Source organism: Carlito syrichta, unplaced genomic scaffold (assembly GCF_000164805.1).
Source record: "Carlito syrichta isolate Samal-C Ts95f unplaced genomic scaffold, Tarsius_syrichta-2.0.1 Scaffold308155, whole genome shotgun sequence".
NCBI classification, from domain to species: domain Eukaryota; kingdom Metazoa; phylum Chordata; class Mammalia; order Primates; family Tarsiidae; genus Carlito; species Carlito syrichta.
The window spans coordinates 206,651-211,838 of NW_007252251.1; positions in this window are offsets into that span (position 1 = coordinate 206,651).

A 5,188-nucleotide genomic window follows, 5' to 3' on the forward strand; every position below is an offset into this window, starting at 1 on the left:
TTCCTGGTAGAAGTGAAGGCCTGATTGATACTAAAAGTTCAAAAGACATTTTAAAAAATCATTGGAGATAGTGAATGTAAACAATTTTGAGCAATTGTGCTGTAAAGAGCAAGTCTGGAGAAGAATGGAGACAAGATTGGACTTCTTTGGTTTTGTTCCTTCTGTGGGGAGAAATAGAGCGTGTTTGTATGTTAATAGGAAAGAGCCAGTGAAGAGGAAAATGATTGATGCTGCAGGGCAGAGGTGAAGAATTGCTCAAGCAAAATCCTAGAACAGGGAAAAGACAATAGAATCCAGGGTGCCAACCTTTCTAGCACTGGGTATCCTTGCTACACTCTGCGTTTGTTCTGGTGTTTGTTCAGGACATTACCGTTGTAAAGGCATTGCAAGAATTTTTGTGAAGTATTTTGGTTAAGTGTTTAATTCTGTGTGAGGCCTTGATAGTCACTGATAAAGAGACTTAAAATAATCTGTGCCGGTTTGAGGATTTTATACAAGACGCGAACTTAACACCAGTTTCTTGGTTTGCTTCTTTTGGCAACTTGCATTGGAATCATCAAACTCAATATTGCTTTATTTTTGTATGTTGCATTTAGGCATTCTTTTCTATCAAGATTGAGTTAGAACATTTGCTTCCAGTAAATCTTCTGACTGCTTGGGATTGTTACCACCTATTGCTAGATGACAAAGAAAATATTGAGATCTGTGTAGTGATACAAAATGAGAGTATTTACTGGATGTGTGTATTCATATCCAGAACAGAATGTGGAGTAGAAAATGTTTAAAATGAGATGGTTCATGGAGAGGGTATAGTTTTGTTAGTTTAATTTGCATATAAAACTACTACTTTGGGAATGTAGGATTTGAAGTTTATTTTTAATTGATATTCTAATCTCTCAGCCTCAAGAATAAAAGTAACACTTCTGTATATATGTGTGTATGTACACATACATATGACTACATAGTTTACATATATACACATACACATATTTGTGTGTGTTCACATGTGTGTGCACATACACACATGTGTATATATTTGGATTTTTATTTTTGAGGATAGAATCCTGATTATTCATTTGAAATATGACTATGCTCTGGTATCATTATGATGGTTAGCATATTACCAGCCTCATTTATGGAAATAAAAGACCAAAGTTAATTAGTTCAACTGAATAGCATATTGTTGAAGGTTACTTTTGTGTCTTTTTGTGATATCAGTTTAGGTAGCTTGCAACAATAAAGTGCTCTAAGAATTGCATGTTTTCCCTTTCTTGTGTTGTTTCTAGGTGCTGGTAAGTAATCTGTAACTCCTCGGGAATAGTCTATAGATACATCATCTGTTTTGTAAATATTGTTCTAAAAAAAATCATTGCAATTCTGATTGATGACCAGCATATCAAGCAGCCTTCTTCCAGATGCTCCTTTTCAACTCTGAGTAAATATAACGAGAATAGTTACTTAATTCTTTTTTCATACAGAGGTCGTACGGAGCCCTGGTCTTTTCACGTTATTGAAAGATGTTTCCCTAATACCTAGATCATTGGCGTTAGTCCAAGTGGCATATTTCCCATCTTTCTGAAGTTCTATATACTTTGAACCTCTTCTGGATATGTAGGTTTGAACAGCTTTTTTTTTTAGTGTCCATGACTATTCGATGCAGCAATTTAAGATGTGGCCATTTCCTGAACAGGAATAAAGGCTGACTTGGGAGTATAAACTATTTCTTTTCTTGTACTCAGTGCTACAGTGGGCCCTCAAGTAACTACAGTGGGCCCTCAAGTAACTAAAAAGTGAAAACATACCCTCTAGGTTAAGATACATACCTTATAGCTACAGCTATCTCACCATTCATTCTTTCTACTTGTATACATGTTTATCCAGTAGTCAATATAGATTGCCTTATGTTAAGAGCTGTCTGTCTACTGTGAAAAAAAAATAGAGATGAAATAATAAGCTATTTAATTAAAAGGTTTCCATTTCTATGTTGTGGTAAATTCTGTCTTAATTAATGTTTATAACTTAAATCATTGAGTTTATTTTTAGGATGGCAGGTTGTTCCCACGGAGAATTGATGAATTTACCTTACCGGCCCTTTATGTTTTTTAAGGAGAGTATAAAATACAAAGAAAAGTTTAATTCCATATCTATACTCTCTATATATTATTCTTCTGTCCTAATCATTTATGACACCATGTCTTTATAAAAGTTTCATGTTAAGTTATCCCCTTTGTTTCTCTGAAATCAGAAGAATTTTTCTTTCATACTTGAATATGATTACCTGCCCCAGTTTTAAAAAATACTTAATTTTTAAAACTTTATTTTATCTCTCTTAGATATCTTTGTGCTTCAAAGACAGTCTTTTAGAATTGTTGTTAATGTCAATTTGACTTAAGGATCAGAAAAATTTATGACATTACAAAGCATGTGCTTATTGTCAAGAGTCATAGGGTAATGTGTTTTAAATGAAATTAAATATAGTGCATAAAAATATATAAAAATTTGAACACTTACTTGTATTGGTCATTTTCAGATAGGTATACCTATAAAAATATAAGCATCTACCGGTTTGTAGGGTTTTGTTTTTCCATTTCAGTTGAAGAATTTATTGAAGAATTGCCCAAATACCTCTGAGACAGGAAGAATGATGTCACACAATCCAGAAAATCCTTATCAAAACAAAAATATTTTCTCTGGTGGCGCAAATATATGGTGTGATGAGTAAGGTCTATTTTGCTGTTTGTGCACTGGTCATTCTAGCATAGGCCATTTATTAAAACAACAGTTGGGGAAACATCAGTTATGTTTTGTGCCTTCTGTTTACTGTAAAACTTGAAAAGTACAACTGAGGTAGGTGAAGGCCTCAAGGTGTAAGTCAGCTGTGACAGGAGGGAATGGACATTCTCAATTCCACTGGTGGCCAAATGTTTTCTACCAAAAACTTTGGAATAAACTTTAATTTGCATTTTTTTCCTATGTAAGTTATTAACTTACATTGAATTGTGAGTTTTTTAAAAAATTGCTTTTATGTGAGCTTGACAGTTGTCAGTCTTCTAGGGACAGACGATTTATGGTTGGATATATTGGTAAGTTGTCAAAGAACCCCCACACTGAGATGTCATTGCGTAGTAAGCCAGTGGAATCTGGCATCTTTCATCAGCAGAACCTGTTTTTGTACGTAAAGTTCATTTACTGTAATGTACACATTTCCAAAAACACAGTTTCTTTAAAACAAGCCCTTCCCATGCACAAGTGCCCCAGTTTATGCTGTTGAACATTGCTTTCCTCAGAAATTGAAAACCTGGATTGCCCCCGTTACATTTCTAGCATTGAATCATTAACAGCAGATAATCAATCGCCACTAGTGCCAAAGGCAGTTTTGCTCCAAAGATTAGATCTAATTCCTGGCCTTAGTGTTGTGAGCCTCCATTTTCTCTTCCTCTCCCTCCTCTTCCTCATTTTGATTTTTTAATTTTTTACTTAGAAGTGTTCCTGATTCTCCTTATTCGACAACAAGTTATATTAAAATCTAGATGTTAGGAAGGCAAAGGGCCAATCTCTACTTTGTTGACCGTAAGAGTGTGCAGTGTCTTCTTGTAACAAATAAGAATTGTTTTCAGTAACATAAATTAATCTCCTAGATAAGATTTTAGGAGGTATTTGGGGAAATATTTCGATTTTATTTATTGTTTACTACTCATGGTGAATTTATTACTTACACACATGAGTCTTTTTTGTAAGAAACACTTTATACATTTCTTTGAATTCTTCCAGTGATCCTGTAAGAAATAGAAATAAGAGTATTTATAACCTCTGTCTCACAGGTGAAGCTGATGACACCACACATTTATACTCTTGTGTGTTTTTCTCTTTGAGAGAAATTTCTCGAGTTTGGAAGCTTCACTATTGCTATTCTCCAAAGGGTTGGGGGGGAGTTAATAATACTCTGAATCTAGTGACCTGAACTCAAACCTCTTTACTGAGTGTATTTACACTACTTAGAGGGGTTTGATCACACACCACAGTTTGGATTCCTTTCATGTTGATTGTGTACTGATTGCCCCTTCATTTGAGACCCTGTGTAACTGAGGCTTTTTCTCTGAGATGGTTCATGTGTGTGATATAAAAGGAAGTAACGCCATACCATTGCTGTTTTTTAAAACCCTTCTAATATTGAAGCTGGCATTTACACTTTTCTTATGCACTTTTCTCTAAGGATTCAGAGCCTGTGAGTTTCTGTAAGCTTTGTATTTCATATTTTAATCTGTTTTTTATTGTAGAACATTAAGAATATTTGCAGATTCAAACACCCTTAAATTAAAGGAGTGATATTAATTTTAATGTTATAATTTTAACGTTGGGGGACATTTTTTTGCATCTGATAGTCATAAACCATTCAATTTCCAGAGATGCCATAGATTTCATTTATAGCTGCTTTTCGTTAAGGACTTGGTCTTCTGGATAGATGCCATCTCCCTTGCCACCTTTCCCAATCCATCCCTGATCAATCATCCCGGGCTCAGGAATGACTTTTTAGATCACAGAAGGTAATTGAGGAAGGTGAGCAATATGGAACACGCAAGTAATCGTTTGGTAAAAGTAGACAAATAAAATGTGTGTGTCAGCTCAGGCTGCAACAACAAAATACCATAGACTGAGTGGCTTAAACAACAGACCATTCATTTTTCACAGTTCTGGAGACTGAAAGTTGGAAATCAGGGTGCCAACATGGTTCTGATGAGGAGCCCCTTCTTGGTTTCCACCGTCTTGCTATATCCTCACATGGTGAAGAGAGAGAGAAAGAGAAGTAGTGAAGGAGAGAAAGAGAGAGAGAGGCAGATCTCATAAAGGCACTAATCCCATCATTGGGGCACCTCTCATGATCTAATTACTGCCTGTTATGGACTGGAAGCTTTCCCCCCATCCCCTCATTCATTTGTTGAAATCTAAACCCCAATGTTATGACATTTGAAGGTGGGTTCTTTGAGAAGCGATTTGGTGAAACATTCGTCAACGGAATTAGTGCCCTGATAAGAAGAGAATGGAAGGAGTCTGCCACCAAGAAAAAGGCCCTCTGTACATTTGGCCACCATTGGCATTGAGAATATCCATTCCCTCCTGTCATACCTGACTTACACCTTGAGGCCTTCACCTATCTCATTCGTACTTTTCAAGTTTTACAGTAAACAGA